At 36.0% G+C, this 26,521-nt stretch overlaps 3 long non-coding RNA genes across 4 annotated transcripts; 1 reads left to right on the top strand and 2 right to left on the bottom strand.

Moving 5' to 3' along the window:
* The first annotated feature begins 9,549 nt into the window (after nucleotides 1-9,549).
* LOC309502114 lies at nucleotides 9,550-11,864 on the top strand. The gene is made up of 3 exons (XR_014207167.1): nucleotides 9,550-9,651; nucleotides 10,382-10,416; nucleotides 10,720-11,864. It is a non-coding gene; the product is annotated as an uncharacterized lncRNA (long non-coding RNA).
* Nucleotides 11,865-18,462: 6,598 nt separating this feature from the next.
* LOC309500432 lies at nucleotides 18,463-20,132 on the bottom strand. The gene is made up of 3 exons (XR_014206582.1): nucleotides 20,013-20,132; nucleotides 19,106-19,692; nucleotides 18,463-18,988 (listed from the first exon to the last, which is right to left on the bottom strand). It is a non-coding gene; the product is annotated as an uncharacterized lncRNA (long non-coding RNA).
* A 1,417-nt stretch (nucleotides 20,133-21,549) lies between these two features.
* Nucleotides 21,550-24,077, bottom strand: LOC309501369. Of its 2 annotated transcripts, XR_014206879.1 has the most exons (4): nucleotides 24,008-24,077; nucleotides 23,410-23,890; nucleotides 23,029-23,237; nucleotides 21,550-21,707 (listed from the first exon to the last, which is right to left on the bottom strand). It is a non-coding gene; the product is annotated as an uncharacterized lncRNA (long non-coding RNA). The 2 variants fall into 2 exon arrangements; XR_014206880.1 differs by lacking the exon at nucleotides 21,550-21,707 and having other exon boundaries at nucleotides 22,999-23,237.
* Nucleotides 24,078-26,521: the final 2,444 nt, after the last annotated feature.

Genomic DNA, 26,521 nt, shown 5'->3' on the forward strand with positions numbered 1-26,521 from the left:
TCTCTGATCGAGCACCTTTCCACAGTAAAAACTGAGGTTCTCCGTTTGGATACTGTCTGAACCAGTAAAGCCAAACATTATTGCTGTTAGTTTCATATGAGCATCCCAATGTCACAGGCTCTCCTTCTTCCTTGATGATATTCGTATTTTCTTCTCTTGGTCCAATGCTGTCAGAAAACACACCTGGAATTAAATTAAAATAATTGCTCTGTAATCTCTGATCAGGGGGATTATTTAAATAAAACTTGTTACAAATGCATCTTTTCAGTTATAAAATAGATAAATATTAAACAAAAAACAGCACGTGATAATTGCTTTCATATAAAAATGGGATATTGTTTGTCCAGCTTATTTACTTAGTTTACCTGTAACTACAATGACAATCATGAGTAGACCCTCCATGTTGGCAGTCCAGAGGTAGTTTGTATTTCTATTACTGTTGGATTTATAATTTTTTTTACCTGAATATTGCTTTATATTGTGAATGAAACTGGTGTGTCCATTATATTCAGCAGTAAATGAATGCACCGACTGAAGTTCCATTGTACACTAATATTGTGGGTGTGGTTAGTGATGTCACAGGTTCACCAGGCTCTCTCACCACCACCCCTCAACGACAACAATAACCAGATTTCTGATCACCGGCACCTGTCACTCATCAACGTACCTCATCAACCATAAAAACACACACCTCAGTTCAGTCACTTGTCTAGCATTGGACTAGGAAACAGACCTATTACTTTAAACTCCTGTGCCTGTGAATTATTTTCACCATACTGAGGCTAACTGCTATTCTCCCTTATGTTTCTCCAAGTGTGTTTTCTTTTCCTGCGATACTCACCAGCATCCCATACTCCACCACAATACTGAGGTGTGTGTGCTCCAACAGTTTATTCTCCAGCCAGTATCTGTAAGAGAAAGATTTTCCTTTATCATTCCATCATCCATCAACTGCAATGACCAGTATTTACTCAACTATTTGTTTCTGCATCTGCTGTGTGACCAATAAAGTGTTTTTGGATTAACTTACCCTCTCGCTCAGTGTGTATATCCTGACCGTGAAATGTGTAGCATACAATTTAAAAGCTGCACAGTTTCTGTAATTCAAGAGAGCATAATGTGATAGTGTTACTGGCCACTCAGAAGGATCTCATACAGGGAGAGGTATTAAAATACATTGAGGTGTGCTGGAGCCTGTTGTAGAGTAGAATACAGTATGTGTGCTGAATATTAGAAGTCTTCAAAACTGAAAACTATTTTGGACAAGGCTTGAGGAGCCAAAACCACAGATGTTAACTTAAGCAGCTATAGGCTTAAGTCACCATGAACTCAAAATGGATAATTCTTTTTCTTTTTTTAAACTGGAATATACCGTTATTTATAATACATGATTTATCTGAGCATTTCTTCTTTTTTATTTTTATTCATGTGCCCTCGTAATCTTTTAATCGGTTACATTCACACAGGGGATCAGGGACCCTTTCTCCTCTCTTTCAGAGTCAGTGGAAGACATTATCTTTGACATTCTCCCCTGGTTTCACAGATGAGGTTTAAGCCTAGTCCCAGACTAAAATGCATGTTTGAGCTGTTTTAACTGAAAGCAGCTTGTAGCCTTGCACTGACATATTTTAAGATATGTCAGCGCCATTGCTTTGCCTCAGGATGCACACCAGTAATGTTTTTCTATAAGGCATGTTTATAAAAAAAAAAAAAAAAACTTAAATGTCCTAATTTAACTAAAGCTTAATCATGGTTTAATTATGCCGCTTTTCCATTACCAGTACCAGCTCAACTCGACTCGGCTCGGCTCGCTTTTCGCTCCGTTTTCCATTGCAGTACCTCCACAATAGTACCTGGTCGTCATAGCGACGCCGCAGGAAACTGCCGTGACTACGCGAGACACACCCGCTACCCACACACACACAGGACTATGGAGGAAATCGAGTGTATGCTGTTTTTGGATGTTTTTGTATTTGTTTTTGCTGTTTTTTATTCAGGATACTCCGTCTGGCGCGTGCATTGATGACGCAGTCAATAGTGACAATTCTCTCTGACCAATCAGCAGTCTGCCTTGTTTTCACGTCACATTTTAGTATAGCCTCAGCTCGCTTAGAACCTCGCCGGAGGTGGTACGAAAAAAAGTACCTGGAAGCGGTTACAGGTACAACTTTTACACAATGGAAAACCAAACAGAGCCGAGTCGAGTCGAGTCGAGGCGAGCCGAGGCGAGCTGGTACTGTGTAGTGGAAAAGCGCCATAAGCCCTGTCTGTGAAACCAGGCGTCAATGTATTAAATAATCAACTTTGGTATGGGTCACTCACAGGTGAGTCATAAATTCTGGAAAGACTCTTTTAATCTGTGCCACTGTTAAACTCTCCTGGAGACTTTTCCTTTGGCATGGTCCTATGCCTCTAAAAAATTATAAACAACCGCTGCAAGCACAATTAGATCAAAGTTTTTGTCAGGACTTCACTAGAACAGAACAGGAAAATATATCCTCATATATCCACAATTGAGTTCAAAATGACAATTCTTTCTACAAAATATAACTCAATTAATTACAATTTATTAAAATGAATTACAAAACAAGTACATATTTATTCTCTGGAAGCCGGCCTAAATGAGTAACCGTGTTGGAAAAGAGTTGGAAAGTAAAAAAAAAAAAGAAGTGTTTCAGACTTGCTTTCTAAGTAGTGGGCCTTGAAATGCCGAGAGATGAGGAGAGAAAAAGTGTTCCAAACAAATACATGTGAGACCTGGCAGGAGCATGTATGTCAGGGAAATGTTTGACCAATGGAAGGGAAATCCTCACTTGTGATATTATGCTGCCCTCTTCTGCTAAAACACAGAACAGCATGTTTTGTTCAGTTGCCTCTCTGCAATGTGCTGTTTATAGTAATACTAATGACTTACTGTAAATGTTGATGGTTCTACTGTATCTCACAAAACTTGAGCTACTGTATGCACTTCCTACACCTTGCTCCTGTACATTCAGACGGCATCTCACAATATATGACAGCATTTCATTATCAAATGTATGGACTACACCACATTTGCCAGTTCTTGCTGTGAGATCACCCCACTCTTCCACCAAGGCATTTGCAAGTTCTCAAGTCTTGACCACGTCTTAGGGGGACATATGGTTTCACTGCAACTAGGCATAGCAAGGACGGTCAGCTGTCCTTCCGGTCTCCCTGTAGCACTGTAGTCTTAGGCGTCTTACATTATGGACATTGCAGTTTATTGCTCTGTCCACATCTGCAGTCCTCTTGCCTCCCTGCAGCACCCTATGGCATGTTCATGTAACGGACTTAGGCTAGTAAGAGCTGTGAATGTAAACCTCACTCCCCTGGCCTCAAGATGCATGCTAGCGACTGATGCTAGAAACTGTGGTTTTTAGCTTCCTTAGTGCGCCCACCTCCCATGTCGGAGAGACCCCGGTTTGAATCCCGCTCGGAGCGGGTTGAGTAGGACCGGTTATTTGGTGAGCTCACCTGAGCTCAAGAGGTGCGACTGACACTAGAGGATACGGCCCTTGTTAGCAGTAGAACTCCCACGCCAGAGACCCTGGTTTGAATCCTGCTTGGAGCATGTTGAGTAGGACCGGTTACATTCACACAGGTGATCAAGGACCCTTTCTCCTCTCTTTCAGAGTCAGTGGAAAGATCTCTTCAGTGTCCTAAGTTGGAACTGTGACGTTTATTGCACAGGTGCATGAAAAGTATTGTTTAAACCCTTTCCAATAAAGATCTGTAAAGCTTATTTGGATTTGACAAAATTACTTACATTTTACACAGAGAAAGCATTTTACCTTTAAGTTTGTAAAGAAGAGTACTATAAATTATAACATGAAAACATGTATGTACAAGGTTTTTTGGTTTGCTGGACTTTTTTCATATTGAATAGTAAATCCTCCAAATGGCACATGAAAATATGTGTATATGGTAAATGCTTTAACAGTAAGTGAGGTTTTTGTACAGTGTTGTTGTGTTTTCTTTTCCTGTCACTGTGGGCTCCATGGCACAGTAGTACAGCGCAGAGTCTGTCACTTTAGCAGAGGAGATCTCCAGATCCACATGGGTTTTCTCTTCATTCAGTTTCGCAAAGAATCGAGGATCTTGATCCAAAACATTCGATTTTTGTAAAACTGCCCCAGTGGCGTGAAGAATAACAAAAAGAAATTCAGGAGCTGATCCAAGATATTGGCGATACCAAAACAGACTGTTTGCTGAGGAGTAACTACAGGAGAGACTTATAATCTCCCCTTCTGTCCCAAACATATGAGTTTCAACTGGTGTGATGACATTCCCAAAACTCACACCTGCAGATGAGATTACCATCATTTTTTTAAATTTCATAAAGGAAAGAAATAACCAAATTAAGACAAATTTTAAGGGTTTAGATTAAATACTTACAAGCAAGAGAACAAAGCAAAAGCAAAAAACAAAGCATAATGTTTCAGGATGATATTTTAGTTCATCTGCATGTCAAAGTCTTACTGAAATAAACATTTATTCATCATCTAGAAGGTGTCTCTAGCTAGCACCTCCCCTTAAAGCTACAACCCGGAAGTTATGAAGCAGATCATATTTATCTAATCCTACAATGAATAATGAAGCATGTTATATAGTACTTTTAGATACAACTACATTCAAAGCACTTTACAATGGAATTGGTTTCTCTCCTCGCCCACCACCAGTGTGCAGCAGCCTTTATAACCTTCCAAATTCACAGCTGTTACCACATTCCCTGTTTGTGGTTTACAAAAGCATGATATTAATTGATTAAAGACACTTCAAAGCAATACATTTGTATGAGTTTTTGTAAAGCTTCTCTGGCACTTTGTATCACTGGGCTGCTACTTCAAGTGCACAGTAATATAGAGCTGAATCTGACAGAGTTACACTTTTAATAATGAGTTCAGTGGATGTTTGGGATGTAGTCGACTGAAATCCATCTGGTATATTTTCATTACTCTTTGACCGAGCACCTTTATACAGTAAAAATACTGGTTCACTGTTTGGATACTGTCTGTACCAGTAAAGCCAAATATCATTGCTGTTAGTTTCATATGTGCAGCTCAGTGTCACATACTCTCCTTCTTCTCTGATAACATTAGTATTTCTTTCACTTGGTTCAATTCTATCAGCAAATCCACCTGAAATACAGTCAATCATATATTGTAATGTATCATGAGAGAATAAGGATTTTTTATTTTATTAAATTGTTTTGCTATATATTTATTTACCTGAAACTGTGATGAGCATTATGAGTAGCATCTGCCTTTCCTCCATCTTAACTGAAGTCCTCTTCAAAAATCAGAGCGTTAATTTATTGCTTGTTGATTTATAAGTTAAGAAATATGCTGGACGTGGCTTTATAAAATGAATGAAGTGTTGCTGATGGATGAATGAATGCATTGAGACTGAGTGAGGTTCTGTTGTATTAATAATGTGGGTGTGGTTTAGTGAAACATGGATGCTCTGTGCTTTAAAATGAGTATTTCGACATCAGGTGCTTGTCCAATGTGAATAAAACATAGCTTGTGAGGTTATGTTGCACCCTAATGTTGGAACTCAGAACAGCATGTTTTGGATGCAGCACAAATAAAAATGTGCTGTCTGTGTTTGAGTTACATTTATTGACATTTGTTTTTATATACAAACACTTTAGTGTTGTGCTCACACTCGTGCACAAACACTTATGTTTTATGTCCTCATAAAGTACAGTTTTTCTTCGTCTTTCAGCCACAATATTTGAACTATATTATAAGAACTTCAGAAGAATAGGCTACCTGTAATAATATCTGTCAGTATCTGTGTGATTTCTTTCACCGTACATAAAACCTCGACCCCACCTCTCACTTTCTTTCTCCCATTTAAGCAGTTTTTGTACAGCATGCACTATATTTCCTTTCACTGTGGGCTCCAGAGCACAGTAGTACACAGCAGAGTGAGTTACAGCCACAGAGGAGATCTTCAGATCCACACTGCTGTTGTCTTTTCTGTGATGGATTGAGATTCCAGCAACTGGAGGATTAGCTTTAGTAACTGACCCATAGGAATCCATTATGAGGAACTGTGGTGGTGAAGCTCCATATTGTCGATACCAGTGAAGACTTCGAACAGAAGCAGTGTAGCTACAAGAGAGTGTTACACTGTCACCCTCAACAGCAAATTCATAAGCATTGTACGGTGTGATGAGTTCTGTGGCTCTGGAACCTGCAGTTAATGCGTAAAAAAAAGAATAGAAAAATGTAAGTGAAATTTACATCCTCTTTCAAATGTACATTCTCCATCCAAATGCAATCAAATGTATATGCAATGTTGTTTTTTAATTTGTTTATATAAATAAAAAAGCATTTCTCAGATATAGTAATCAGGCTTAAATAAGAGAATCATTATTTATTTGTAAATTACACAAACTAAATTTGTTCTATACTTATAAGATGTTTTTTTTAAGAATGCTCCAGCCTTTGCTCCTACCTTGAGCTGATGATATCAATATAATTAAATAGATGAACATGTTGGCTCAATAATCAGGTTTGAACAGGAGACACACAGAAACATCTGATGATCCGAAGAGACTTGTGAAATATTGACAGTCCTTTATTGTCTCTGACAATGAATGTCTAAACTCCTCCTACTCAGATTTACACCATTCATCTTACACAATATATGACAGACAAGACTTTTGTAATGTTATTCACACAGCTACACATTTAAAAGAATTTAGATAGATAGATAGATAGATAGATAGATAGATAGATAGATAGATAGATAGATAGATAGATAGATAGATAGATGAAAAGCTAACATATTTCAGTAACATTGGGGATAATCTTAAACTTAAACATGATATAGATTTGCAGAAAGTGTATTTTTGTTGCTTACAATTAAGTTTGAAATGAAGACTATTAATTATATAAATTGTAATGTATTATAAAATGAAGCAAATACATTTTAATTTTCTATCTTTTTGGTTCTCTGGATTTCTTTTTATATATTGAAAAGTAAAATGTCAGTAGAAATATCCTGCATGCTTTATATGGTAAATGCTTTAACAGTAAGTGAGGTTTTTGTACAGTGTAGTTTGTTTTCCTGTCACTGTGGGCTCCATGGCACAGTAGTACATCGCAGAGTCTGTCACTTTAGCAGAGGAGATCTCCAGATCCACATGGGTTTTCTTTTCATTCAGTTTTGCAGAGAATCGATTACCTTGATCCACAACCTTAGATTTTTGTAAAACTTCCCCAGTGCCGTGAAGAATGATGAAAAGAAATTCAGGAGTTGATCCAAGATATTGGCGATACCAAAATAAACTTCTTGCTGAGGAGTAACTACAGGAGAGACTTATAATCTCCCCTTCTGTCCCAAACATATGAGTTTCAACTGGTGTGATGACATTCCCAAAACTCACACCTGCAGATGAAATGATCAACATTTGACAACATTTTGACAACTAAGACATACAAATAAGTAGAAAAAGGAACCTGGGCCTGAGGGTTGAAATACTTACATGCCAGACAACAGAACAAAGCCAAAACAAACATCATCATTTTCAGGAGGTTGTCTTAGTTCATCTGCAGGACAAAGTGTTACTGAAGTAAATTCATCATCTAGCAGAAGGTGTCTCCAGCTTGCTCCTCCCCTTAAGTTCTGAAGTTATGAAGCTGATCATCTCTCTCTGATGCTATAGTGACTGTTCATGATGATCATTTACCCTCTAATTATTTATTTACATAATATTTTGTAGCAAAGATTACACACATCTTTTTAAGCTTAGTTTAAAAAGACATCTGCGAGTTTGCATCAAGGGCTATAATAATATTACAGTTGTTCTGAGTTTTATGAGATACATTTCATGTTTGATTATGTTTGATGTTACTGACTGAAACCAATTGTTCACTTTATTCTTTACTTTGAAAAAAGTGGTTTTCTTACTCTGCATTTTAGTCTTGTTTTCCAGTACAAATATCTTAACATTCTTAAATCAAGAAACATTACTTGAGAAGCAAAATGACTTGTCAACAAAAAGTCTTGTCTTCTGAATAATATATCAAAATTCAGTGAATTAAATTCAACTCAGTTTAAGCTTAAAACAAGAAAACATACCTGCCAATAGGGTAAGAAAAAGTCAAGTAAATGTATCTTGGTATACATTTTTTTCGATATTTGTACTGGAAAACAAGACAAACCACTGGTTTCATCTACTTATCAAGCCTTAAACTGTACAAACCACCCACATGGAAAGAATCTATATGAGGATATATGCGCATATATGAAACCTATATGCAGTTTATATGCACATATATGCTGCATATATACAGCATATATGCACATATATGATAATATATATGCTGCATATATGCGTATATATGCCACATATAGGCATAATTGAGGTGCATATATGTGCATATACAGGCCATATAGGTCTCCTGTATTGCTTCTTTATATATACATATAAGCCCTATATGTACATACAAGATATGTCTCCTATAGCTCATGGCAGGATGGTCATTTTGTAGCTCATATCTCACTTTGGAAACTGTCATACATGATGCCTAGCTCAGATAGGCACATCTATCAATTCGAAGCTCACGGAGCTGAGATCAAAAAGATAAAAATAAAAAAATTCAAAAAAATTCTGTTCAGTTTTTTGTCTTATTTTTGTTCTTGTACTATTTGATTGTTCTTAAGTAAATAATGTAAATTTCTACATTTTGGGGTTTTATTTATGTTGCCTACACTGTAAAAAAAAGTGTACTTTTACAGGTAATGGTCTGTATTTTTTTTACAGAATTTTACCATTTTGTCATTATAGTGAATGCCTGTTATTTTACAGATATTTGCTGTAATTTAAAGGTCCACTATTAAATTTACAGGTAATTGCTTGTATTTTGGTTTTACATCAATTTACGTTTTTTAAGGAACTTGTCTGTATTTTTACAAAGTCATATTTTACAGATTTTTTTCTGTGAAATTAGAAAACAAAGAAAAGAAGGTATAACTGCAGAAATCTGCATCTATTCAATATGTTGTCCTTACAGATTATTAAGCATGTGGGGGTTAAAGTGAGGTTTTTTTTTAGGTTAAATAATAGTATTTGTACATACAGCCTACATAGGCTACAGTAGACCTGTATTGAATTGTTTTTAGGCTATAGTCTTTTAATCTTGTCTTGCAAATAGATGCTCATTTTGATCATTATTTCATTGTCTTATTCTCCCATAATTTCATGTATATTTTATTAATATTTTTCTAAATCTCCGTTGCTGCACATTCAGGGCTTTGTGTGTGTGTGTGTGTGTGTGTGTGTGCGCGCGCGCGCACGCGATGACGCAGATTCAAATTTGCCGCCATTACGTTTCCGCTGTTTAGTCCCGCCCACAACGGTCAGCTGATCAGTCGACTTTGGATCTGTATCAAGTGCAAGTGGGAGATTTGAATTCAGCCTACTCTCCTGAAGTGGATTGTGAGATTAACAGGGGTTCAATATGACACCTCATAATTCAAAGCAATCGTGTTCGTCGAGAGCAGCCGTGAGCAGGAGCCCTAGCTGTTGTCAGTTTGGATTCTTCGGAAATGGCACCCTTTTCAGTGAGCCTGGTTCGTCACAGCGGACATCATGCCAACCGATCACCGGCTGAGGTAAGAGTCTGCATGTGAACGATATTTTATATTACATTTGTGTTAAGTTTACGTTACAGTTTTCAAGCTAACATTAGCATTTTAAATGATGTTCAGTTAACTGGCGAGAGCTGGAGGCAAAACACTGAAAATGTAGCATGCATCTTTACATTTTCCATCTGTTTTAAGAAAGATCAGTTGAACCCACACCTCAAAAAATACCTAAAACAAGCTTTCGTAGACTTGTTATACATAAAGTCCGTTTAATTGTGTATAAAATCTTTGTTAATACGCGATAGTATCTGTCAGTAAATCAATCTCTTAAATGGCGGGACATTTTTAAACACTGTCTGGAAGCTGAAAACTCTTCTCTTAAAATATAGTAACCACGTTTTTGGCGGATTTTTATTACCATTTTTAATAACCACAGTTATACTACAAATAGGCCTAACGTTACCAAGGTTTTTTTTTTTTTGGTTAAACCATAGTTAATTTTCATAAGGGTTAATGTGGTTATCAAGACCGTTAAGAAAACGAATTCAGCAAATACTGTACTTGTTGTTGATACAGGAAAACACATGAGGCTAGAATATGAACACCACATGATAATTCCATATTCTGGCTGCATGCTTGCCAACACGTCAGTTGAGGTTTTGCATTGTCCCAGTGGAACATATTCTGACATATGCAAATGTAATACTGAGTTGTAAAAAAAAAAAATATATATATATATATATATTTGTGATTTCAGGTCAAGTGGAAAGCAGAATGATCATGGCAAACAAGGTATGGGAAGAAGTAATTTAAAATATTGTAATGGCCGAGTCTTCTGATTCCATATGATTGCACTAAAAGTGGCAGAAAATTTAATTTGTTTTATACTATATTTTCCCATGTGAATATTCATTTGATCCTTGTGAGGCCACTGGAGCTGCACAAGGTTTGGGTTTGCTACAGTAAGACCACGATTGTGTTAGATTCCACCCATCTATTATTATTATTTTTTTGTATTGTAACTAGGCTCTGTCATTTAGAAACATGGGTTTTCCTATCACTTATAATGACATATATCTCTACCTTTCATTCCAGCCAGAGGATCTGACGGTTGCTGCTCGCATCTCAGCCTACCTGATGGAAAATTCTTGCTGGATGAATGACCTTCACCTTCAATTCAACCTTGCCAAGACAAAACTGCTTATGGTTTCACTTTCAGCCAAACCATGCGATCCTGCTGATTTGCCTTATACAACACCAGAAAGATCCGGCCCTTCCTATCGGAGCCACACAACTCCTTGTCTAAGCTCTTGTTCTATCCAGACTGGACTATTGTAATGCTCTCCTGGCAGGCCTTCCAGCATCAGTCAAACCTCTGCAACTGATCCAGATGCTACAGCAAGACCTAAACTCACTGCTTCAGATCTATGTGTCTCCAGAAGCTTGTGTTCTGCAAGTGAACGGCGCCTTGTGGTGCCATCATCCCAAAGAGACACAAAACCACTTTCACTGACCTTTACCTGGACTGTTCCCTGCTGGTGGGATGACCTGCCCAACTCTACACATTTTCAAGAAACTGCTAAAGATCCATCTTTTCATAAACACTTGACCCAATAATACTAAATCTTTGTTTTAATAATAAATAAATAAACTTGTATACTGTGCTACACTAACTGGGACTTGTCACTGCACTTGTTGCTTCTATTGTTCTCTTAATTTTTAAGTCACTTTGGATAAAATGTAATTGTAAATGTGTAAAATAAGTTATATTAGAGTATAAAGGCATACAGCAATTGCCTTTTAATGTAGATATTTTTACATGTTCTAAATTATATACTAAGATTGTATTTCCTATCATTCACATATCTTGATGTTCAGTGTTTGTTTAATGAGTAATACTGTAAATGTGCAGGTATTTTGTACTTATACGTTTAATTAATTTAACAGAAATTGACTGTACATTTGCTATTATTAAGTACTTAATTAGAGATTGGTCAAAGTTGTGAAATTGGAAATGCCTTAACTGTAAATATACAAACTTTGAATTTGAATTTATGTATTTAATGCATTTTTATACATAACTTCATAGTTATTATACACAGGAAAAACTATATATTAAAAGATAATTACTGTAGATAGACAGCATTATTATAAAATAACTTTATAAAACCCTAAATTTACAGTTTAACTTGAAAGTTAAATGTTTTTTTTTAAATGTAATTTGACATCATTTATCCGTTTTTCCACGGTTTAATAAGCCATTATCAACAGTAATGTACTGTAATTTAATAAATTTTGACTGTAAAGTCAATTCTGTATTTTCACTGTTTTTGCCTGTAATTTTGTGAAATGGTTATTTGCTGTAATTTAACGGAATCCGTCTGGAAACTTTGCTGCCAGAGATTTACCGTTTGTATACGGGATTTTTTTTTTTTTACAGTGTAGGCCTAGTAGCTATGGATTTTAATAATTTTACTAATATATAGTAGGTAAACATATAGGTGCATATATAGGTGAACATATAGGTGCATATATATGTGAACATATAGGTGAGCATATATAGGTGAACATGTAGGTGCATATATGTACATATAATATAGGAAAACGGCCAATTTTATATATGTCACATATATTAAAAACATATATCAAAACATATATTAAAACATATATGTTTATATAGGTTCTTTCCATGTTGGATTCAACAACACAAATGTCAAAAAAAGACATAAAACTTCAACTGATACTATGGAATTGTCAAGTGCATTGTTAATGTAAGCTGGCTTTACTGGTATACACTGCAAAAGTTATTTTCCTATTCTGTATTTTTGTCCTGGTTTCACAGACAGGGCTTCGATTAAGCCAGGATTAGGCTTTAGTTCAATTAGGACATTCAAGCTATAGTTTTTTTAAACATGCCTTTGAAAAAAACATACTGGTGTGCATCTTGAGACAAAACAATGGCACTGACATATTTTAAGATATGTCAGTGCAAGCAACTTTCAGTGAAAACAGTAAATGTTTTTTGTACAGTGTTACTGTGTTTCCTGTCACTGTGGGCCGCAGAGCACAGTAATACAGAGCAGAGTCTGATACTGTAGCAGAGGAGATCTCCAGATCCACATGCCGTTCTTCTTTTCTGTGATTGATGGTTACTCTTGGAACGGGGGGAATAGCTTCAGTAGTTACCCCTGAATATTCCAGTATGAGGAACTGTGGTGGTGATCCTGCGTATTGGCGATACCAGTGAACTCCACGAACAGAACCGCTGTAGTTACAAGAGAGTGTCACATTGTCACCCTCAAGTGCAAATACTCTCTCACTTTTTGGAGTGATGACTTCTGTGGCTCTGGAGCCTGCAAATTAAAGTGCCATTAAATTTAGTTTTCAAACACTTCCGTTACAATAAAATCTTTTTCCACAATATTATACCTTCAGTTGATGACAGCAGTATCATAATGTAGATCAACATGTTCATTCACTAAACTGGCTAGAACAGCAGCTTCTCCACAGTGTTGTACAGCTCATCTTTACACAGCTGTATAGTGTCTGTGCTAAACTCCTCCTCCTGTCATGACACTGAATCTGAATTACAAGACACCTAAGAAAAGATCAAATGAGCATAGCTGTTATAATATTGATGGTTATTTCTTTTAATTCTTTGTTTTTCCTTTGTTTTTCGTTTTGCAACTCATTGTCAATATTGTATTACCATTTTGCTAATACATGTGAGTTTCTAATTTTTTTAGGAATCTTTAGGAATTCATACAACATTATGAGAAAAGAGATAACTTTAACAAGATGTCATGAGAAGCATATAAAATACATAATAAATGATGTACAAACACTCTTATGTAACCTTTTTACCTCCCAAATTCACAGCTGTTACCACATTCTCTGTTTGTGGTTTACAAAACCTTGATGTGTTTTGATACAAATTGATTAAAGGCATTTCAAAGAATTAATTTTATATGAGTTTTTGTAAAGCTTCTCAGGCATTTTGTATCACTGGGCTGCTACTCTTAGAGCACAGTAATATAGAGCTGAATCTGACAGAGTTACACTGTTAATAATGAGTTCAGTGGATGATTGTGATGTAGTCGACTGAAATCCATCTGGTATATCCTCATCACTACTCTGTGACCGAGCACCTTTATACAGTACATATTCTGGTTCTCTGTTAGGATACTGTCTGTACCAGTAAAGCCAAACATTATTGTTGTTAGTTTCATATGTGCAGCTCAGTGTCACAGACTCTCCTTCTTCTCTGATAACATTAGTATTTCCTTCACTTGGTTCAATTCTATCAGCAAATCCACCTGAAATATTTTAAATATATTAATATATTACATTTTTATATAACATTATCTAATACAGATTCTTTAAGGGGTTAGTTAGTGGTTAAAAGTATATTTACCTGAAACTGTGATGAGTATCATGAGTAGTATCTGTCTGTCCTCCATATTAACCACCCAAGACCACTTTCAATATTGAAACTGTTGATTTATAATATTATCAAATTGATTTATTTGAAATCTTAAATTAAATTAAATTAATTAAAACATGAATGAATGAAAGTATGAGTAGCTGATGGATGAATGATGCACTGAGTGAAGTTCTGCTGTATACTAATAATGTGGGTGGAGTTAGTGAAATATGAAACATGGTGTTTACTTTAAAATGAAATGGTAAGCATTGTTTCTTATAGACATCAATGAGTATATTGACCTATTGGACTTTTTTGCTTACCCTCTAACCATATTTTAAAACAGATTTAATATATCTAATGCAAATAAAGTAAAATGTATAGACTTTCACTTGGGGATACTTTATTAATTATTATTTGACATTCACCACATTCAGATCACTTCTAGTCATCTTCAGAGAACATCAGGGAAATGCTTGTAAAATGTGGATTAAGCATAACTTGTGAGATTATGTTGCCCCCTTCTGTTGAAACTCAGAACAGCAATTTTTGTCCATTTACTTAAAAATAATGTTATTTATATATGATTTTATTTATTTTTATATATATTTTTTTGTTGTTGTTATAATTTGCCTGTTAAGAATTATAAACAAAATTTAATCTTTCATCTTTCTCAGATATAATTCTACAGTAAGTTTTGTTTGTTTTCCTGTCACTGTGGGCTCCAGGGCACAGTAATGCATCGCAGAGTCTGTTACTTTAGCAGAGGATATCTCCAGATCCACATGGGTTTCTTTTCATTCACTTTTCCAGAAAATCGTGGATTTAGATCTACAATTTTAGACTTTTGTGAAACTTCAGGGGCTGAACCATGATATTGGCGATACCACTGTAGACTAACCACTGAGGAATAGCTACAGGACAGTGTTATATTGTCCCCCTCTGTCCCGAACATCTCAGTTTGGACTGGTGTGATGACATTGCCAAAACTCCTGCCTATAGGATTTAACCATATTACACTCCATTGTCATGAAGAAAAAACAGCACAATACATACAAGAAGAAAAAATAAAATTAAACATAATGGAAAACATGTAATATATGAATGAAAATATTGAATACTTACATGAAAAAATACAGAGCAAAACCAAAAAACAGAGCACCATTTTGCAGAATGATGTATTACAGTAGTTCCTCTGCTGAACAAACTGTTACTCAGACAGCAAACACTCACTGTCTAGCAGAGGAGGACTCCCATTAAAACAATGATCCTTTTGAATCCTTTACAACAAACTTTTCAAATTCTTTCTCAAACTGTAACAATTTCTGAACTGGAATTTACTAAAATAGTCTCACTTATAACCTTTGTTCCATACATCTCAGTGGACTGGTTAATATTTGACTTAAACATTTTGTAAATTAAATGTGAAATAAAATCTTTAATCTTTCAGAATTATGCAATAAAAAAACATCTTATAAAATGAACAACCATCATTTAAGAACCGCAAAAACTATTAAAAAAGAAGTGTCTAAGTACAAATTCTGTAATAAATCTGAATAATTAAGTGTAGGGTTAGTTCTGGCAGGTCACGTCAGTCAAGCTTGCATCAGCTGACTTCTACCTACACTGTAAATGATTTCTGTTGATTTCACAGCATTATACTGTTTTTCTCAACAGTTTCTTGCTGTATAACCTATGTACAGTATGTTACTGTAGATTTTGTTGCTTTCACAGTATTATTTTGTATTTTCAACAGTTATGTACTGTGCACACAGTTGACAGTATGTTACTGTAGATTTTCAATGCATTCTGGGAAATTATTAGTTACTGTAAATCTAAATACAGCAGTGCAAATTGACCGCGAAAAACACCACACACAATTCCACAAGTAAAATTGCTAGCCTACTAACGTTATCCTTACATAAAACATTTTCAGGACTGGGTGACCATTACAGTCTTACTTTCTGTCAGTGGGGGGTGCATGAGAGCGCATTTGAATGAGTTTTTCTGTTGTGTCAGTGCATCGCCAGTCTGCTTTGAGCGCGCTGAGGAGAGGTAAGCAGCTAGCGGTGCTCTTTCAATATAAAGTGTCAAAGTTTTCAGAAGTTGGATTGAGTACATAATGTTTAATTATATTCATGTTAAACCCTCCCTCTTCCAGAGAGCTCTATATGAGAGAGCAGATCAGTTTCATGTTCATAGTCCACAGTGTCATCACTACTGCAATAGTGAATAGCACCCTCTTGTGGTTACTTACAATCTCTGTCGTATAATATAAATCCACAGATCTCAACCTACAGCAGGGGTTTTCAAACTTTTTGTGTGTGTGGACCACTATTTGTAATCAATAATTTTTGCGGACCACCTCATAATACGCATAATAAAATGTCTACACACAGACCTAACGTTACCTGAATTAATCCGCACCTCTAAATAGGCTTACTACTGGTCATCACATCAGTACAACAGGCTTGTTAAAAGAAAGTTTACTGCACACAACGGCTGCCACATATTTAATTTATTTATTTACTCAAGCGCCCGAGGGCATAATCATGTTCATTTGAACAACAGGCTTATTTACATAGCAATGGAGTATCTATACAGTAATAAGAACACTTGGATATACAACATTTCAAAACCTTTGGCGATTTTAAGGGATTATTAATCTTCAGAGTTTTACAAGTCCTCAAAAAGTAGGCTTGAGTTTGTCCACTTACAGCACATCCGCAAAACATTTCAGAAACGCGAGATCAAGAAACTAACTAGAAATTAAAATAATAACAAGCCTTATTCATTCCATTTATAAACATTTCGTTTCATATAAACTGCCTATAAAGGCTATGCGCGTGATGTGATAATGAGAACATATTTGCCTCTGCCCTTTTCTCTTCAGAGAACCTGTTGCTATCCACCGATCCATGTTGTGGTTCTAACGGCACTGAACTTGAACGTCACGGCCGAGCGCCACTAGCCATCACACAATAACTTGACAATTTAATTTAAATGTTATATCAATATAGGCCTACATATTATTTTTACTTTTTAATGGGAATTTCCTTTATTTTATATTTTATTTTGCCTTTCCACGGACCACCTGCAGTACCCTCACGGACCACTAGTGGTCCGCGGACCACAGTTTGGGAATGGCCGGCCTAGATGGTGTCAAAACACTAAAGCCCCTCCTTCTGACCCCAAACACACATGTTTTAGGAGTTGGGGGTCCAGCTTTTGAAGACAGCCCCTAAATTATTAGCAGAACAAACTTTAGAAATTTACGGTGAACATTCTGATTTTATTTTTTATTATTTTTTATTTTATTATTTTATTTTATACCGAACTTACAGCAAACAAACACAACTCAAAGCCAAAACTTATATGCAAAATAGGATATCTAGTCTTACATTTTGAAACATAATATGACTAACCTCAGGAGACAGACACATTGGGCCCTATTTTAACGATCTGAAACGCAAGTGTCAAAGCGCAAAGCGCAAGTAACTTTGTGGGCGGGTCTCAGCGCTGTTGCTATTTTCCCGGCGGGATAAATGACTCTTGCGCCAGGCGCAAATCTAAAATGGGTTGGTCTGAAGTAGCTTCATTATTCATAGGTGTGGTTTGGGCGTAACGTGAAATAAACCAATCAGAGCGTCATCTCACATTCCCTTTAAGAGCAGATGCGCTTTTTCCATAGCGGATTGCTATTGTAACGGCGGATTTGCCAGGCGCGCGCCAGGAGCGGTACACAGCCAAGGAGAGCAACGCTCTCGTCACGGCCGTAAAAGAGAGAAGTTACATTGAAATGGAGAAACCCACCCAAATTAACTTCGGTTAATTTGGGTAAATGTGTAAGCTAGATGTATGCTTTTATAATAAATTGTTTATCTATCTATCTATCTATCTATCTATCTATCTATCTATCTATCTATCTATCTATCTATCTATCGTAATAATGTATGATTTGCAAAAATGAAAACTGCTGCTTCTGTGTAGATGAGAGAATCAAAGTGCGCGTTGTGCACACGCTACATTGATTATGGCCAAGCATGCGCCCTTAAAATAGCCTATGAATAACATGCGCAACGCGCCACTGACTTTAAACTATTTTTTCCTGGTTAGTGGCGCAATTGTTTTCTAAACCTGCAAAATAGCAAGAAGGAACGTTTGCGCCGGAACACGCCTCCTCTTTGCGCTGAACCGCCCCCGGGAGCGCAAGTGTATTTCTTAGTTAACCGACGTGCGTCTGTGGAGGGAAAAGTCCGCTTTGCGCGGGTGCAAAATAGGAATGATACATGCGTCGGTGTACAAAGTCACTTGCGCTGGGTGCAAGATAGGGCCCTATAGGTTTTAGTAGCATAATATTATGTTTCATACCTTTAGCTAATTGTGGGTTCAAACTTTAATACTAACCACAAGGATTGCATCTTCCAGAGTGATTACACTTTGCTGTGTTCACAGTATAAATGCTGCTTCATTAAATCTATTATTCTTTTGGTTTTGGCTACCGTATCAGTCGCAGGTGTTCCCACATACAGTAATGGTTATGGCTGATAATTCATCTTGGTTTGGCTAATACTTTGATGTTTTTGAGTTCAAAGTATGTGTGATTTTGTACAGCTTCTCTTAAACTTTGTATCACTGGGTCTTTCCAAAGAGCACAGTAATAGAGAGCTGAATCTTTCAGAGCAACTGCTTTGATAATCAGTTCAGTGGATGTTCTGGTTGTAGATGATTCAAAATAAGGATCTGGTATATCACTCTCGCCGTCTCTAGATCGCGCACCTTTCCACAGTAAATACTGTGGCTCACTGTTAGGAAACTGTCTATACCAATAAAGATCCACATTTTCACTGCTTGTTTCATATGAGCATCTTAATGTCACCCGGTCCATTTCATTTTTAATAATAACAGCTTCATCTGGTCCAATGTGATCACCAAGAGCAACTGGAAAGGAATTCAAAATTGTTATGTGAAAGCTTTGTGATAAATTCTGATTTATTAAGCTTTGAAATGATACATTAATGTTAAAAATTCATATATATTTTACAGGCTTTCAAATACCTGATGTAGCAATGAGAATTAGAACTAGCGATCTCCTCATCCTGAATGTACTGATCAGTTGTGTGCTTCTCTTCACAATCTCTTGAGGTGTTGATTTGTTTCTGTGTAGTCTCAAGTTGTTGATAGTATAACTTTGTTGATGTTGTTGAGAGTCGTGAAAAGTGCTGCCCTCTTGTGGTGTGTGTGCAGACTCTCTGGTCTCATGGTTTCTAACATCTAAACCTTTGAGCTTTGAGCAGGTTTTTGTATGGAGTTCATGGTGTTTCCTGCCACTGTGGGCTGCAGTGCACAGTAATACATTGCAGAATCCGCCACATCTGCAGGGAAGATTTCCAGATTCACTATCTTGTTTGCTTTATCAACTGAGGCTGTCAGCCGAGGATGAGGAGGTGTAGCGTTCTGCATTTGTCCCGACTCCATGATTAGAATCAGGAATTCCGGTGGGGTGTTGTGGAGGTGTTGTCGATACCACTGTAGGTTATTCATTGACAAGGTGTAATGGTATTTACAAGAAATAGTCACTTTTTCATTGACCTTTGTATGGACAGCCGGAGATGTTGGATTAATTGTGTCTTGTATACTGTCACCTGCATGGGAAGCATGTTGAATTAGCATTTGAAAGCAAATCAAGTCACATTTATTTGTAAAACTCTTTAGATAGTTTCAAAGCAGCTTTACAGAAATAAACAGCAAAATAACAGCATTGCAAAATTTTAATTACTTCAATTCAGCTATAAAGCAGCTCTACAGAAGGCAATAGTATCATTATTCAGCTCAATTTAATTCACTGTTGATTTAATTCAGTTCATTCATGTCAATGTTGCAAAGCCACTAAAGTTAGCATCAAATATGCACTGCTAATGTGGAAAGAAAGTAAATGCATGTAGATATAGAACAGAAATCTTACCAATAAATGCCATTAAAACTATTAACAAACAGAAAGACATTGTTTTAAACGATGGTTTCCTCACTGAGCTTTGCAGAACTGCCATAACAGAATCCTTCAGACAACTGAAGCTCCCAGTCAGTGCTGTCAACAACCAATCACAGTGCAGTGATGTCACTGGCAGGGTGTCACCAGATGCTAGACTCTCCATAGGGCTGTTACAAACTCTTAAATTGATGTTCTTGTCATTTCCAGTGGTCTAAAATAAATGTTCAGTTCAATTCATATTCATTTTGTATAGCGCTTTTCACAATACATATAGTTTCAAAGCAGCTTTACAGAAAATGCATGTGTCTAGAGTGATCTGTTATCAGAGGTTATTGTGTCAAAGTACATACAAATCACGCTGTTAGCTAACAATGAATTAATTTATGGCAGAAACAATGAGCTCATTTAAGTCATTATTACAAGTTGTGAAAATAATGATTATATAGAAATTTAGCACTGGTGATTCAGAGTTTGCATCATATAGTCCTCACAGGAGTTAAAGTCATCTCTTCACAGGTGTTAGGGCAATTCATTTAAAATAGGGCATTATGTAAATTAATGTAGCAAAACAAAACATCACAATCAGACGATGAAAGATTTCAAATTGGTGTTGCGTTACTGGCCTCTGTCTGACATTTTAGGCTATATCACATTGGTAGGACAGAAGACTGAAGCTTTAATCTGTGGAAAAGTCTATTTTATTTTCATCAATTATGTGTAATTATGCTGATCCAGAACATTTTAAGATTTATTATACATATTATCTTAAGATATTGTGTTGATTTAAAAAAATAAATTAATATTATTTATATAAAATGATATATTGGATGTATTATTTGTTATTGTATGATGCATTGTTTTATTAAACCATTTTAAGTATAAAAAGTGTATATATCATTTTATAAATACTGTTTATATATATATATATATATATATATATATATATATACTGTATATATATATTTATCAGCAGTGTTTTATCATACACTTTTGAAAATGAAGGTTCTTTTTTGGCATTGATGGTCTCATTAAGAACCTTAAACATTCATGTAAACTTTCCATTGCACAAAACGTACTTTACAGTAAAAAAAAAAAAAAAGCTTCATCAGATTATTAAAAATGTCTTCGCTCAAAGGAACTTCGCTCACTTTCGCTCAGTTCGCAAAATAAATTCTTCTTTTAAGAACTGTTCAGTGAAAGGTTCTTTGGGAAACCAAAAATGGTTCTTCAATGGCATCACTGCAAAGAAAGAAAAAAAATTTTGGAACCTTTATTTTTTAAGAGTGTATACAGACAATGAGAGTGGCAACAAACTGAAATAGGTGGGCTGTGAAGTTCAGGTTTATGTTAGAAAACTCAATATCCTGCTTTCACAGTGGGCCTGCTTTCAGACAGATGAAGGTTCTGGACAGTCAGTGTAGTTCTTCTTGCTGCAGAATCCAGCAAGGACTGAAAATCGCTTGTAGGGGAAGTCTTTGGAATTACTTCCATTTCCAAGATTGTGTCTTACTAATATATATTCTGGAGGTAAATGCTTAGTTTGCCTGTACCACAGCAAAGCAGGCATTGTGTCTGTTGTATTATATTCACACTTCAGGGTTACAGTCTCTCCAATGCAAGCTGAAGTTGTTGTTGTTGGTTGACGTACAGTATGTTGTCCTCGGCATTCTGTGGAGAGCACATACTGTAACATTATTTAACTCATACTGCCTCTCACAACACATTCTCAAACAGCATTTTCCTAAAAGAATGAAATTAATAAAAACGTGCTACATCACCTAGACAGAATATAACAATAAGGATATCCCTCAGCCAAGTTCTCATGATTGACCAAAAACAATCTGCTAAATAACTAAAACAATAGCTAAACGTAGACCTGACACCCGCTCTCACAGTCTGTTCAGCCTCTGAACTATCAGGGTTGAGTATCCTTTCACACAACATAACCGACTTTCATTGTAGATCAAAACTCTGGGTGCTCCCTGCTGGTAAAATATAAAAATGCAGAATCATTCTCATGATCATTTCATTAACTTTTCTCTAAATCAGACTCAGGACCAAAGAGAAAGCTTAGAAAGACAAAAAAGTTTAAACATATTTAAACATAAGTAAAAACATATTCATTTCAGAAACCAAGAAATGATGTTCACAGTGACAATCACAGTTACATTGAAGTGCTGAAATATGTTTTTATGCATATCAAACTGTTTCTTGCTTTTGATTTCTTTCATTCAATGTTCAGTGTTTTCATATAAAACATGTTTGTGTAGTCTTTAAAAGAATAAATATCATCACAAATAATATTTGGTGGCCTTCCACCAAAATGGAGAACAGAAATGAATACATGCAATATCTAAAATATATATTTTTTTGCCACTTTGATGACAGTGATATTTCACATTTGCACTGTTTGATATGATATCATAAAGCCTCAAAAACATATTTCACAAGTTTTTCCGCCCAATGTCGTGAGCCTAATGAACCACTAGATGGCAGATTAATCTTAACATTTATGAACTTTATGATATTGTCTCTTTTTCATAATGATAGTCTTTATATTTTCTACTGTACATATTGTTAGGGCTATTACACTGTTACATTGTTTGAGTGATACGATATCTTAAGTGGTTGAAGGAGGATTATATGATAGGAGTTGAACATGTTTGTTTTTCAGAGCATTGAAAGCATTTGTTTTCGGACAATGATGAACATTATTAGCAATTGTTTGGCTTGGAGAAACTGAAATCAGAATATTATCTACAGTTGAGCATAAAATCTTTGCCTTTTTGCAATGTCCTCAAATTAGAATGAAAGGAACTGTTTGTTATGGGTCTATATATTTTCTACTATGCTTAGGCAGGTTTTTGTGGCGTGTTCTAGTGTTTCCTGTCACTGTGGGCTCCAGAGCACAGTAATACAGTGCAGAGTCTGATACTTCAGCAGAGGAGATCTCCAGATCCACACGGTTTTTCTTTTCATTTAGTCTCACCGAAAACCGAGAATCCAGATTCTCTGCACTCTGGACCCGTCCAGAGGTTTGCAGAATTACTAAAATATATTCAGGAGCTGATTTGGGATACTGGCGGTACCAATGCAAACTTATTGCTGTTGAGTAGCTACAGGACAAAACGATAATGTCACCCTCCTCATGAAAGACCTCAGTTTGGTCTGATGTAATGAGACTCTCAAACCTTCCACCTGAAAATGATGATAAAAAGAATTAGAAAAATATTGCACTCTGAACTATAAAACACATTTTGGTTTTATTCGGCAAAAGTCTGACATCATTTACATTGTAATTATATTCAAATATGGTATATTATTAAGACAAACAAATAAAGTTGACTAAGCAATACTGAGTTATACTCACTCCCAACAGCACAGAGCAGGATAATTGTGATGAGCAGCATTATGCTGAAATGGCACGTCTGTGATGGCACTTGAGATCTTAAAGCAGCTTGAAGCTCCTCCCCCTAACTAAGAGTGAATAATGAGCATGATAAACTCTCATGCTGTTAGGTTTTTGTACAGTAATGTTTGATTTCCTGTCACTGTGGTCTGCAGAGCACAGAAATACAGTGCTGAGTCTTGTACTGTGGAAGAGGGGATTTCCAAATCTACACGATTTTTCTCCACGTTCAGTTTTCCTGACAGGCGCTCGTCTGAACTCTGTATTACTTTTCCAGAGCTTTGAAGGATGAGCATGAGGAAATGAGGAGCTGAACTGTGATGCTGTCGATACCAAAGGAGACTGTATGCTGAGGAATACCTACAGGATAGTGTTATGTTCTCGGTCTCATTTGCATGCACTTCTGTGTGTTCTGAGGTAATGGTATCTGCAAGAGTGACATCTTAAAGATAAAAATAAAAGGAGAAATATGTTGATTTCCACAGCTCAGTTGGCATTTAAAGAAGCATATTTTCAGTAATACAGTTACACAAACTGGGTAAAGAAAAAAGATATTTACCTGCTACGGTTAAGATCCAAATGACTATGTACAGCAACATTGTGAGCCTAAGCAGAGCAAAATAAAATAACAAGACAAGTGACAAATCTGAAGTCTCCTCTGGAAGCTCTGCCTCCTTCCTTAGTATGACATTTGTGCAATCTTATGTTGGTAGAAGTATTTCTCTACTTTTTATTTTTATAAGCAAGCCATAGACCTGTAGCGATTATTGATTAATTGTCGAATGGCAGTTATTCGATCTAATAGCAATTATTTTAGATAAATGCAATAATTGTGCAGTTAAAATTTCAATAACATTTTTCCAAAGAATATAAAACGCTGTTGTAATGTACAGTAAGTTTGTCAAAGGTATTAATTTCCTGCAAAATTATTTTTTGTGGGTTTAATCAACTGCATTATTATATTATATTATATTATATTATATTATATTATATTATATTATACATTTTCACAGCATTAAAGTAAATCATGTAGGCCTATTTTATTATAATTTTTGTATTATATACTATTCCAAGTCATAAAATGACTTATTTTACACTGTAAATGAAAAAAATAAAAAAATAGAATTAATGTGCAATTATTTGTATGACAATTAATAATCAACTCAAAATTCATGATCATCAGGCCTAAAGGTTTATACAGTAAATTTGTAATCTTCCATTTTCCAGGTGTGACCACATCTCTTGCTGCTCAGACTATTTACTGTAGGGAAGAAAACTATTTTGTGGTTTGAAAGACCACATTGTACATGAGTAGTACAGCCTGATAAATACATTTCACCACAGTGTTCTTCAAGCACACAGGAGTAGGAAGCAGTGTCCTTAGATTGTTAATGATGAGAAAAGTGGATGTCTTGAAGTTGCAGAATCATAGTGAGGATCTATGCTTTGAAAGTCTGTCTCTGATCGTGCACCCTTCTGCAGTAAAAACTCAGGTGCCTGTCTTGGGATCAGCCTACCCTAAAAGAGCAAAACATGAGAGCTGCTTGATACATAAAAGCATGTGAGAGTCGCAGATTCCCCCTCTCTGCCAGTGACAGTTTTGGTCTTTGGTGCAATATGAGCACAGAAAGTGATTTCTGCAAAAAACATCAATGGACATTTAACTAAGAAAATGCTAAACTGTTTGTTAGATGTTGAAGTACTAGTGTTTTTGTACCTGCCAGCAATGTGATACAGAAGAGAAGTGATGTAGACATCTCCAAATTGTACAGTAATTATACCCTTGAGCAGCGAATCCTTTGATTGTTCTGTCAGCTTCTTATAAATGCAAGAGCATTATTGTTAGTGTTTGATTGGCTCATCCCATCATGAAGTATGTTACCACATCACAATGCAGAATTGATGCAGCATCATTATCCAAACACAAAAACAGTAGGTGGCGACAAGTGACTGGAATTTTCTTTGATAGAGTCAAGTCATTTCACCTTTATTATATAGTGTTTTTTACAAAGCAGCTTGTTTCAAAGCAGCTTTACAGATAACAGAAAAATAATGCAGCAAAGTTTGTTTCCAGAAGAAAATAGCGTCACAGTCCAGCTTAATTAAGTTAAGTGCATGTTTCATTTTTGTTATAAAAAGTTATTAATTTAGTTCATTTATATATATAGCCGCTCTGGAAAAAAACGTGATGCCATCGTCCAGCTCAGTTCAGTTCTCATCAATGGTGTCAATGCAGGCAGATCAATAATATTGGTGAATATTAAATTAAATGTCCCCAACTAAGCAAGCCAAAAGCCAATGGCGACAAAGGTGACAAAGGCGACAGTGGCTGAGGAACCATAACTCCATCAGGTGACAAATGGAGAGAAAAGCCTTGGGAGAAACCAGACTCAGTCGAGGGCTCAGCAACGAACGAACAGTGTATGATTATGATTCAGGCAGCATTATAGGTCAGAAGTCAGACTGGATGGAACATTCAAAATATTATCCAGTTCCAGTTAGTCATTAATTGATTCATTTAACTGATTCACCCAGAACTCTGATTCATTCAAGAAGAAATGAGTGATCCACTGAATCATTCACTCAATCGATTCGTTCAAACAAAGTTTGTTTTCTTGGAGATGCCGCAGAAGAAACTTCTGTGGCTTCGTTCGGAACTATTTGCGTTGACGGAGCAAAAACAAAGTTCTGGCAATGTTTCTAAAATGTAAGTTACTCAGTATTTACATGTTGTTAATAATATTCAGAACCATGCTGACAATATAAAGCTCACTAAGTTATCGCTAATATTACCTGATGTAAACATTTCACCCTGTAGGCCACATGCAACTCTTCGTTTATTTCCAGCAGGTGTTACCATATCCTGCAATTTGGCTCTGTGGTTTATAAAGAAAAAATGTTGGTTTTATATTCATTTGATAACTTATTGTTCAAAGCAAGTTTTCTGAGTGAGTTTTTGTAAAGCCTCCCAGGCATTTTGTAACACTGGGCTGTTACTCTTAGAGCACAGTAATACAGAGCTGAATCTGACAATGTTACAGTTGTAATGGTCAGTGAGGTGGATGTCTGGGAT

This window comes from Leuciscus leuciscus (genome assembly GCF_965113295.1).
Source record: "Leuciscus leuciscus genome assembly, chromosome: 6".
Classification (NCBI taxonomy): Eukaryota; Metazoa; Chordata; class Actinopteri; order Cypriniformes; family Leuciscidae; genus Leuciscus; species Leuciscus leuciscus.